The sequence below is a fragment of the Silene latifolia genome, chromosome Y (genome assembly GCF_048544455.1).
Source record: "Silene latifolia isolate original U9 population chromosome Y, ASM4854445v1, whole genome shotgun sequence".
Lineage (NCBI taxonomy): Eukaryota > Viridiplantae > Streptophyta > Magnoliopsida > Caryophyllales > Caryophyllaceae > Silene > Silene latifolia.
In genome coordinates this window covers 98,977,553-98,990,113 of record NC_133538.1, presented here as the reverse complement: position 1 = coordinate 98,990,113, position 12,561 = coordinate 98,977,553, and the positions used below count along the sequence as shown (strand labels likewise).

General features: G+C 37.4%; 1 long non-coding RNA gene across 2 annotated transcripts; it reads right to left on the bottom strand.

The window, feature by feature from the left end:
- Nucleotides 1-1,879: 1,879 nt before the first annotated feature.
- LOC141633663 (uncharacterized) lies at nucleotides 1,880-4,847 on the bottom strand. 2 transcript variants are annotated; one of them, XR_012538435.1, is made up of 4 exons: nucleotides 4,752-4,847; nucleotides 4,578-4,664; nucleotides 3,635-3,796; nucleotides 1,880-2,171 (listed from the first exon to the last, which is right to left on the bottom strand). It is a non-coding gene; the product is annotated as an uncharacterized LOC141633663 (long non-coding RNA). The 2 variants fall into 2 exon arrangements; XR_012538434.1 differs by having other exon boundaries at nucleotides 3,635-3,752.
- Between the last annotated feature and the right edge of the window lie 7,714 nt (nucleotides 4,848-12,561).

The following is a 12,561-nucleotide window of genomic DNA, read 5'->3' as shown; positions in this document are numbered from 1 at the left end:
TTTTTCCCTTTCTCTGATATCTTTTATTGATTATTGATTTTCAAGTTTATCTTCATTATTATTTGTATATTGGTCCAGACAAAAAAAAAGGTATATGCTCTCCGTAAGCCAATATTATGCCATTTAAGTTACCCTAACTCACCCTTGGCAAAGTACGTTGTATTCTTAGAAAGTCCATTCGACCAACTAGGCCTTACACGTATTTTACACCTCATGACGTCGTGTTTTGGCAACTCGCCTTGCCCAATTTCCAACCCGTAAACCTAACCATAAAGTCCGTAAAACCTTTGATTAGGGTAATGTGCATATTATTTATTTTTTGTATTCTTGTATTCCTATATTTTATGTTGTTTCACGAATCATAACCATGTCATAAATTTAATCTAACTTATAAACTGTTTGCGTCAAACTTAAATTTCTTTGTACATGCGACTTATCTTATTTGATAGTGACAATAAGTAACAGTAGTTAGGATATTTGATTATAATTAGTGCTTGTTTATTTACCCATCAAAATCCCATGAATTCCAAAATCCCATGAATTGCATTTTTTGTATCTCGTTTGTTACCCAAAAATTGCAAAATGGGGGAGTTTCTAACTCCTACATGATGTAAGAGTTTAATTACCTAGCCCCTCCTATGTAATTGGAAACTCCTCCATCATTCCCCCACCCAATATACCCATTTGCCCTTAAAAAAAGATGTTATTTATATTATATAAGGATATATTTGTATTTACTAATCAAAATCTCGTGAGTTAATGTTGTTTACCAAACGTAACGTAGTAGTTTAATTCCTTGGAAAAACAAACTCCTCCAAGGTAACCAAATATGTTTTTCTCATTCTATGGGAAATGTATATAGGAATTAGAATCGCATGAGTTGCAAATTAACATAGGAATTCAACTCTTGCATGAACTAAACGAGCACTTAATTGATCTTTTGGATTGTTTCTAAGACCGACACGTCAAAAATAACTTGTGTAAATAAATTTCACAATGAATGTTTCCATCACTAATTCATAGACAGTAGAATAGGCATATGCATTAACGTAACACTACACTAAGAGTTTGGACATATACCAAAGTTGGCTGGTGTGAGTGGTAAGGGCTCTCATCTCTTAAACAAGTGGTCAGGGGTTCGATTCCTGACTCTTGCGAATGAAAATGCCAAACTTGAGAGGGGTCAACCCATTAAATTGCCTTCAGTACCCCGAAGAAAATACTCATGGTCAACACCAAAAAAAAAAAAAAAAAAAACTAAGAGATAGATGTCAATAAAAATAGTTTCTCAACATATCAAAGTTTGTTTTCACCCAAAAAAAAAAAAAAAAAAAGACCAAAGGTTGTGCATTAATAGTGACGATTCAAGGTTTTAGTAGTACTCTTTTTGTTTACCAGACATTTCTTTTTAAAAAAAAAACGGGGTCTTATTTTTAATTTTCGATTTTTTTTAAAAAAGAAAAACTTCTTTGAAAATTTTTCAGTTTTCTTCTTTTCTTTATTTTTAGAAGAAAAAAACACTCATTTGTGGTCCATGTAGAGCTCGGTATATATCGTCATTACAATTGAGTCTTTCCATCAATTTTCTACTTTTAAAGTCATGTTAACCGGTTTAAAAAGAAAAAAAACATAGAGTAAGCACAAATATGTCAATAAAATCAGAAAAATCACTCTTATAATCGATCTTATAACTTTGTTGCCGACATTAACAAATAACACACTAATAGAAAAAATCCATATTGCGTCAGTTGAAGAGGGCTTTTTGCGTCGGTTTTGGACTGACCTATATCGAGGGGTCATATTTACTCATGTTGTGCTTTTTGCGTTGAAGAGGGCTTTTTGCGTCGGTTTTGGACTGACCTACTTTAAAACCTCCAACAAGAATCCAACCAACCACTAATGCATCATAGGTAAAACAACATTACATCTCATTCAACCCAACAACTTACAAATACAATCCAATGTATAAATGATCCCGCAAACGTCTTAGTTAGTAAGCTAATCTATACTAAATGTTCACTAAACATTCAGTAGCCCAAACTTCTCTAGCTGAAATTTCAGACTAAAGAGTAAGAAAGGATAAGACTTAGTACGATGTGCTGAGAATATCGGATGAACATTGTACACTCCTTGGCGAAGACGAATGGTACAATTCCTTGGCGGAGAGCAGCCTGAAAATGATGCACCAAAATCATATTTAAGTTAACAAAAGATACCCCATTAATCAACAAGACTAAACATGGCCATTCCAAGACCAACATCAGAGAATCTGTATTGCTAATCCCATAATTAGGTTGGTTGATTTATCTATGGTGCTAGATTTGTCTTCTGTTAACTGTACGTGCTGTCCTTAAATTAGAGTGAACCTACTATGGATGGTGTTGCAAATGTAATCCATGTAATAATCATATGTACTAAATTATCAAAAGAAAAACATACTCTCATTACTGAAGATAATTCACGGGTAGTCTACTCATACCTGCAAGCGAATACTAAATACTTCGCATACCCTAGAAATTTGTCTGCGATGAGAATGATAAAGAATGCTTGCAAGTTAATACCCATAAAAGATAAGAACTTGACAAACAAAATCACTCACCATTCAACAAAAGTAGATAAGCAGCTAAAAGATATGCTAAGAATTTATCGTAAAACTGATCAATCAATAGGAGGGAAGCTTATTAAACACCACCAGGGTTTCATATTCTCGAATCGGATCAAAGGTGTAAATGTGTAATAAGTGCAAAGGTTAGATTAAGCTTAACCATATGCAACAGATAATAGACCTGCAGAAAATGTTCTACATAACTGATCAGTTTTTGGTTTAATCGATAAACTTAAACGGTTTTAACATTAGAGAGAACAGTGGAGCGGATAAAAATAGGTACTGCACCGCACTTGTCCTAGTTGAATTGGATTCGATATAGCCACATTTTTTCCCTCATGATGAATCTAAGAAAAACTTGAAAAAGAATTCGAGGAATTCCCGGACAAATAATAAGCTCCGAGAATATGCTAGGAACAATATGTATCCTCGCTGAAGCGAAGGGACTGCCAGGAAATAAATACATAAATTACCTATGACAAAATGCTAGGAATAATATGTATCCTCAATATGTATCTGCAATTTGTAAACAGAGCAAATATAATTTCAAATTTTCTGTTCAATAATACTTGATAGGAGTTGGGTTGAGTGCAGGAGAGATATGGGTTCAAGTAGTAACATAAATATCACCTCCCATGTTTATGGGGAAGGAATATTTTGCATAGGCCTCACTGGAGAGTGGAGACCATCAACTACAGTAAATGCACATAATGAGCCCTTGTATTGGCTTAGAGTCCAAAATATGATACTCGTACTCTCTCTACTGCAGTTATGCTATCCCAGTTTGAATCGAATGATCAAAACAAATCGACTTTGATTGATAATGTATCACAACATTCGAACATTTTTTACAATAAATAGCCTTGGTCAAGAAATAATTTAGGTAGTTTAACACATACCAACAAACAGAAACACACTAAATATCGTAACTACTAGGGAGAGGAAATTAATTTGACTGAACTCAGCCTTAACACACACTCACACAGCAAAAAGAACATCTTGCAGTTAAAGAAGGACGTATCGTTTTACCATTGAAAGTCCTTCTGCGAGGCGTCCATAACACTGAAGCAAGATCACAGCAGGTGGGATACGATAATCCTTAGCTGCGTCTATTACTGAATCTCTTTTCTTCATTCCTTTCTTTTTACTTGATAAGAGAAGTATATACAAGTTAAATACAAAGGGGAAAAGCTGCAGGGTGAAAGAGAAAGTCAATTTGATAAAGGAGTCTTAGCAATTCAAATAATGAACTTGATACACTCTGTCTGAAAGAGAAGTATATACAAGATGCAGGGTGAAAGAGAAGTATATACAAGTTAAATACAAAGGATCATTGTTTAATAATCACTAAACAGTTCAATTGTTTTTCTGCAATTTAAATAAGAACTTGATACACTCTGTCTGAAACAAGCACTTCATTTTAATAATTTTTCTAAATTAAATATGCATTCAAAGGGAAAATTGATCAATGATGGAGAGATCATCCATACAAATATATAATCACCAATGCAGCATAATCATTCACACAAAAATAAAAATTGATTTGATTGCAAATCAATAGTAGATTAATAACATTTACTGCACTCTGGACAACATATTATTCATGTGTGAAAACGTGTCTATATAGCTTTAACAATCAAAAATTTAGAAAATGTAGCAGAAAAAGTATGTATCTGAGACGACCAGATCTGAAACGGCTATTTTTGTAACGAATAACCTTTAATGAACACGACCTGAAAAATAAGATGAGTAACCGACTGACGCAAACCATATCAATGGGAAAGCACGCAAAATGGCTTCAAAAATTAAGTGTCTTTATCTTGACATGTACTCATGTATGATAAGAATCAAAGTACACAAGTTGTGAACATGTATAGTATATGGTTCTAAAAATATATTAACCAAGGTCGCCACAATGAGACAATAGAATTGAATGCAAGAGGTGTGAAAGAATGAGACAATTTTCACTTACTCCATTTTGTTGATTTGCCTTTTTGGTGTAAAAATTCCCAAATTCTAGGGTTTATTTAGGTAAGCACCTCAAAATAGCGATGTCAACCTGAAATTTTCAAAGAAACAAGTAAGTTTCAGCACTTAATTATGAGCGCAAATCGAACCTAACATACAAAAATCCCGGAATTCGAACCTGATATTCAAACCCTAGATATTTCGAAACACTGTCATCAACAGCCTAATCGAGTTAACTTAAGGTTAGAATTCTAGATTTTCAATTTGCAATTAAATGACAAATAAATTAGTCAATTGTTCTTCTTTTTACCCTTAACTAGTAGATTAAACTTGAAATACTTTAGGGCGTTTTTCTTTAGTGTAGATCAATCGACCACTTAGAATCACCCTAAACGAGGGCGTGCATTTGAGCATCTTTTCAACCTCTGTGTGGTGTGATAATTTCTTGATCATCGTGTCTAGCTCTAGGTGACCTCTAGGTTTGGAGATTCTATCTTTTTACCCAATTTGTCAAATTCTTCATATTTCATATGACTACCAATCTAAATGAGCACAACTCTCTATCTACCCGATATGTCAATTTCCCATATTTCAAATGATTACCAAATGAGCACAAATTGCTTTCTACCAAATTTGTCAACTTTCCATATCTCAAATGACTACGAGATGAGCACAACTTATATGATTGACCATTTTAGCAAATATTGTCATCCATTCACATTCATGCTAGAAAACTAGCTCACAAATACCAGATTCTTAGTACACCCGTGCCCAAAAATATCAAATAAAACACGATAACATTCCATACTCTTAAAACAAGATAGGTGATGCGTGATTTATTTATGCACTTATTCTATCATTTTGCACGCATTTCAATACATTATTGAGTAGCATTATCTACTATTCTCCCTTGTTTTGGCTACTTTGGGTCGTGTTGTATTTTATGTAGGTTATAGGCTTAAGTATGTGCAAACAAGCTAAAACCCGTCACTAAAGCTTGGAATCTTGGCCTTGGTATGAAATGAGCTTGGAAACCATCCTTTTTGGAGTCCTTAGTGAAGTAAGGAGGCTTATAGAGCAAAAGAAAGGCTTTACATTACTAGTGCCTACTTTGAAGAGCCATAACTTGAGTTTTGCAAAAGATAATCAAGTGATTCAAATTGGAGGTAAAAGCCTATCCTGTTAGCTTTCCAACGCCACCAAAAACGCTATATTTTCCCAAGTAACAAAGAAATGGCGGCTATTTGAAGTTCAGTGCGCATTGTAGGAAATGCACGACGACTGAAAAGTCGATCGACTGTTCTTCTTGGTCGATCGACTTATCACCAGTTTGGTCGAAATCTGATTTATAATTTCGGCCCATTACTACTCTTATTATTTAAGTAGGACTTAGCAAACATTATTAGGTTATCTTCATACTGCTAAAAACTGATGTTACGTTACTTTGGTCTCAATTTCGGATCTCAAAACTTGTATCCTTTGTTCCTTTATTTCGGTAATTAATCAATCTTTGTTTTTCATTTAATTCTCTTAGTTTATTTTCGTTCTTCCACTTTTATTATTGCTTGTTCTATTTTTAATTGTTATTCTCATATTGCCATCATGTTTAATTTAATTTTCATTAATATTGCTAAGTTTGTTAATTTGATTATGCATAGCTAAATTTCCTATGCTAGGATGTAGGGAAGCCATGGTTAGAAGACAATCATAATTAGATTATTAGATCTGGCTTTAATATATATCTATGTTGTTAATTGTAGCAACTAATAACATTTAATTGGTTAAGTCGACGTAATTAATTATTTGACCCGGGAAACTTCGACCTAGATCGAGAGATTGAAAAGAAGTTAGACCTGCTACAAACAATAGACCATCCTAATTAGAGCGAAGGCTAAATTAGTACTCTAGGGTGAATAGCGGACCGTAAGGACCTTTTCATAACCCCTCAGACCGTATTTATGCCAACCGTTGACCTTACCTTGATCGTTGTTGACCGTGGTGACCCGATATCCCAACCTTTTCTCTTAATTGAAATCCTTTTTCTTAGTTTATTTCCTTTGCTTGCTATATTAGTTGATAGACAAACCAATCAAAACCCCAAAATTTTGTGACTTACATTTGGCAAATAGAACACATTTGTCTCCCTGTGGATACGATCCCGACTTCCTATACTGCATTAGTTTAGGCTAGTTGGTTTATCTTTGATAGGTGTGCGATTTTGTAATACCCGTCCTTTTAGGGACTCGTTGACCATCGTAGACTGACCTTAGACACCTATCTAGACCTTCGGAAACCTTACGAGTTAACCACAAGACGTAGTAACCATTTGAGTTCAGGAGACTCGATCTAGAGGAGGCTACTCGATCGAGTAGCTTAGTCACTCGATCGAGTAGAGGCCACTCGATCGAGTAACGGGAGTTCATCGGGGAAATATAAATCGTGATATCGTGAAACCCAAATCATTTCTTCTCCTTCTCTCCTAAACCTAGATGCCGTCATATTATTTCTGCTTCACCATGACTCATCTCCTTGGAGCTTTTAAGAGTGGATACACCTTGGGGATGGGAAGCTTGTGTCGGGTAGCGGTCTTATCGCCGGATTGATATACATAGGTATGTTATCATCATCATCAACGTCTTCCTTGATTTCGGTTGTGAGTATGGTAGTAGTAATAGATGATTATACTGTTTGTTATAAGTGGTTATGGTAGTTGCTTGTTGTCTTACGGTCGTGTGCGGAATCGCTGTGGTTTGATAGAGGTAGGTTCTCCTACTCAGTACTGTTGGTTGTCTAGTGTGTCGGTTGTAGTACTTGATTGTGTTGGTGTTGTGATTGTATAATTGGTTGTGTTGTGTTTGTCTCTCGTTCGTGAGGTGCGCCCTCGGCTGAGTAGAGTCACTTTTGGGAGTGACTTCATGCTCTTGATTCGCCCTCTATGGAACCCGCCATAGAAGGGGATGTGCATATTAAGGAACATGGGTTATCACTCGGATTGGATGAGCGAGGATTAGGTGGGTACGGCTGCAGTCCCCCACTGGCGGCGTGGATTACCGGTTGCGATTGGTAATCTGGAAGGACTATTCCTTCCGGCAGTCAGAGGTGTATGGGTGATTGGAGGAGGTGGTGTATGCATGTTGCTGAGTCTTTTTGTGTCTGCCTTTGTATGTTCCTTCAGTTACTGACCTTGTGTGGTGTTGTTGTGTTGTCTTCTTGTGTTTGTGTATGCCGTGATCCACTATGGTGAGCATTCGGTCTTAGCAGGTTGATATTTAGATGACAGCTGGGTGCTTGGAGGGACAAGTCTACCACGAGTCATGGCAGAGGTAGTCTAACGTAGTTGATAGATGTCACGAGTTGTACCTTTCATTTTGTTTAATAGCTTGTATTTAATATAATTATTCTTTTATCGACATTTGATTATTACTGTTCCTCGGACAATCGAGATGGTAACGTCCTTATCTGCCAAGGAAGGTCTTGTTAAGGCTCCTTGGTAGATGGAGGTGTTATAAATTGGTATCAGAGAGACGATTTTGGAACCTGTAACTAATGAGCCTAATGAATGTAGTGAGTCTATTAAAATGAACCTGGTGTATGTATGTTCGGAGCCCCAACAGTTGCTTGATTTTGGGTGAGAAGGCGCCCTCATTTCAAAATCCTGGCCCCAATATGCTTAAGCCAGCCACTTTGTATGGGGATATTGAGTCGGGAATTGTGTGCGTATAGTTGTGTGTGTGGTTTATAGAATAGATATAGAGTGTTTGAGTCTGTGGTAATGTCTGGTGCGTGTAAATAGTAGTAATGAATCGTGAAGAGTGGTGAATCGTTGGAAGTGTGTATGGATGTGATAGAGATGGTGAATGTGTTAAGAGTTGCATACGAGTATTTGATAATGTGTTGGTGGTAATGGGTTGTGAATCTTCATATGTGTTTTGTTAGTATAATTTGACAAGTAATGGTGTAGAATCCAATGGGTGATTGTTGTTGCGTACTCTTGTGAATAGGCATAGTTAAGTGAGATATTTTGTTGTCGGATTGTTGTGTTATGCTTAAACCTTGAACAAACTTGAGTAATAAGTGATAGCTAAATTTGCCGAATGGAGTGCTTAATGTAGTGTAACCACATGTCGAATGTTTGGATTTGAATATGCATAGGAGAAAGTAGACTAATGTGCTATTGTATATATGTCATGTGAATTGAAACAAGTCCTAGTTGAATTAATTGTAAAATGATTGATATAGAATGGGGTAATATGTACAAGGTCCGGATGAGATAGTTGTGTTGCATTTGAGTTAGTATTAATGTATCTTAATTGGATGGAATAATCAGTGACGAGATCCAAATATACCTTGGACTCGGAACGAGTTGTTGTTTTGCAGGAACTGTTAACCGAACTTGAAACTTTAGACCTCGCTCCTAACCTTATTCGACTAGTACGAGTGCCTACGCGACCGAGTAGACCTTACTCGATCTAGTTGTGGGGTTATTAGATTGAAAACATTGGGACTGCCAGCAAAAACTCGATCGAGTAACTCGAACTCGATCGAGTAGAGGTCACTTGATCGAGTACCCGAGTTACTCGATCGAGTAAGTGCTACAGTACCCATATTATAATGGGATTCCTAAGCTTCCCTGATTCATTCATCCTTACTATTTCTTCTTACTTCAAACCCTACTTCTCTATAACTCTCTTTTCTCTCAAGTTCTTGGTTGAGATTGTGCCTAATCCCCCTGTTTTTTCTCCTTGCTAATTTGTTTTACTCATTTGTAAATCATTCAAGGTAAGAATACTACTCTTCTTCTTCTTTTCAATCATTAGAAACATATAAAAGTGTTAGTTTTCTGAAAAATTCAAATTATACTCATGTATTTTTGTTTATAGTTGTTGTATTTTGTTAAATTTGTTTTAGTTTGTTGACAATTGATGCTAGAAGTTGCAAAATCAAACCAATTTGGGAGTACATGTGGACCGAAATTTTTAGGGTTTGGGTTAGAAATTGAATTTTTGTTGTCTTTTGAGTATGTAAAAGGGGAAATTGAGTAAAGTATGTTGTTGGTATCATATTTGATGTTGATTTTGACTAATTTCACCCAAAATTTTGTCTTAAAGCTCCGTCTTAAAAGTGCCTCAAACAGAAATTCGCCCCAAATCTTTATGATAATTACCTTTTTGTGGAGCTATTTTGAGGGATTAATTCCCCAATTTTCTAATTATTGTTGAAATTTTGTGTTTTGAAAGTCATAAGGCCGTCTTTTATAAGATGGGGGAGTAACATGTTTTGGGAAAATTGTTGGTTGTTTTATGAAAACTACTTTAACTTGTTGTTTCTTTACTCATGAGTATATTTTGAAAAGTTCATTTTGTTCAAGTAAGTATCCATTTATGTGGCTTAAACATGTTAAAACAGATGCCAAGAGCCGTAGTTGCTACCCGTCAGAGTAATAAGGGAAGAGCTTCTGAGCCCGAGGTTGGGGAGCGGAGTCAGGGACCCACCGTACCGCTCATTCCCGAGTACCCTACCGTTATCTTTGCTGACTTTAAGCAAAGAGACGCCTTTGTCGTGATGCAAAAGCGCCGTATGAAACCTACTCGATGTATCGATGCCACCATCCTTGAAGACCTTAAAATAGAGACGGACGTGTGGCATATCTTTGAAACCTTGGGTTTGACGGGTTTGTATCGTCTTAGGAAGCACTCATACCCTTTCTTGACTCTGGAGTTCATGAGCACTTTTTCCTATGATGCGGCGGCTAAGGCCGTACAATTTCGTATGATGAACACCACTTTTCTCTTGTCTATGGACAAGTTTGCTTCTCACCTTGACCTTGCTCGACCGGAGAAAGGATCCCTTAGGGACATCCCAACGGAGTGTGGGGCTAGTAGTTATATGCCCTGTTTTACTAGTAAAGCTGCCCTACTTCAAGTAACATGTTGATAAATGACGTTCAACATGTCACTTTGAAGATCTTCCTTCATGCCTTGACCTGTCTGCTTTGTGATAGAAAGGATGTGAGTAAGTTGAACTCCCATGAGATTATGTTGCTGGTTACCTATCTCAACCCCACCCGAGCCCAGAGAGTTTTTTTTAGCGCCCCGGCCATAGTTTTTGTTAGCCTAGCTTTGATGGCCACCTCTACGACCCGGTGCTTGAGTTTTGGTGCTATTACCACACGGTTAGCTGAGCAGCTGACTACCTTTGAGGCCTCTTCGACCCTTACACCTATGGCCCCAGCTGTGCCTACTTTGGACCGAGACTACTTCATTGACCGGAAATGGTTGAGGACTTTGGAGGGTGGTGGGTTAGCCTAGAGAGTATGGGGTATGAGTTGGATGACGTTACCTGACCCCGAGCATCTTCCTGTGACTGAGCCTTTGACGGTGGCGGTGGTTGCATCGGACTTCGATGACGATGAGAAGGCCCAAGGATCGACAACCTAGAGTGGGGAGAGGTCCGAGACGGGTGAGATAGAGAGAGAGAGTTACTAAGACTGAACCAGAGCAGCCCGTGCCTCCACAGTATCAGTATCCTAGCTACCCTTCGTCCTTTAGTCCCGAGATGCGGGTGAGTGAGCTCACAGAGAGGGTATCTGCCACGTTGACGCTCCGGAACCTTCACGAGATGGCGTATGTACAGGGCATTGGGACCAACGCGGCCCAACCAGTGTGGTGGAGGGGTGTCGGGGATGACAGTGGAGTCTTCCACTCCTTTGGTGAAGACCGGGCTACATGGGGAGAGCCTAGGAGTTACCCTTTCGGTTGCTTGGCACCATTGCGAGTCAGAGCAGACTTGGGGACTGGAGCTACCACAAGCGAGGGTACAACTGGAGCAGGTACATCCGGAGAAGGAGGCGGAGATGAGGAGATGGAGGAGCCGGTTTTAGAGTGATGTTGTTTCTTGTTGTTATACATCGGTTTCATGGATTCTTAGTTGGTAGTTACTTGTTTTGTTAGTACTATGGATATACTTTGGGTTGTACTTGGCTATAAGGCCATATTTTGTTGGATTTTGAAACTCGCTATGCAGGTGGATAATGTCGGAAATGAAATTCCAGCGATGATTATGTTTCCTTGAATTTGATAACGTGTATGTTGAGTAGCTAGACCTGTGGTTACTCGATCGAGTAACTGCGTATGTGGATTAGAAACGCTTACTGGACTCGATAGACTCGATCGAGTAACTGATGAACTCGATCGAGTAGCGTCAACTCGATCGAGTTGCTCCTTAGCTCGATCGAGTGCCCTCGATTATCGTTTGTTTCGTTATAATTTATGGATGGTCATCATGCATGTATATATTTTGTTGATAATAAGTTCCATTGCATGGTTGGTAATCACGTCGTCATGTTTTAAATGCTGTTTGCGTAAAATAAGTATGGTTTCATTATTTTCATTCTTTTGGATGCTTAATTGAATTGCCTGAAATATCATGTTGCACAATGGCTATAGTTCTTGTTGCGGTCTTGAATTTACAACTTTTTGCGTCAAGTACGCATGTTGGGCTATTGTCAATTAAGAGTTCTCGGTGTTCATGTATAATAATGGACGACGGAACATTCCACCTAAGTAGTTGTGATATCCCTTTTAGTATGGTCTTAATATTCAAAAGTTCTATCTATGTAAATGTCAATAAAGTACCATGTTAGTTGTTAGTCTCAATGCATAATACAATTATTTCGTAATGCCAATATTGAATAAAATTTATCGTCTCGTGGAATGGTTATAGTTCGTCTTGAAGGTGAACTTCGGGGACGAAGTTCCTATTTAAGAGGGGAAGAGTAATGTCGCATGGGAAAATGACAAATTATGGCAACCTTATCACTTTTTGAGTAGTTGTTTTGAGTAATTGGTAGTAATTGTTAGTAATTGTTTAATAATTGTTGGCAATTTTTGGTAATATTTATCGTATTGTTGAATTTCATTTCCGAGTTGATTAACTTTTTGTTAAGCAAAGTTGTTAAGTAATTGAATTGTTGCATTGTTGAGTAATAT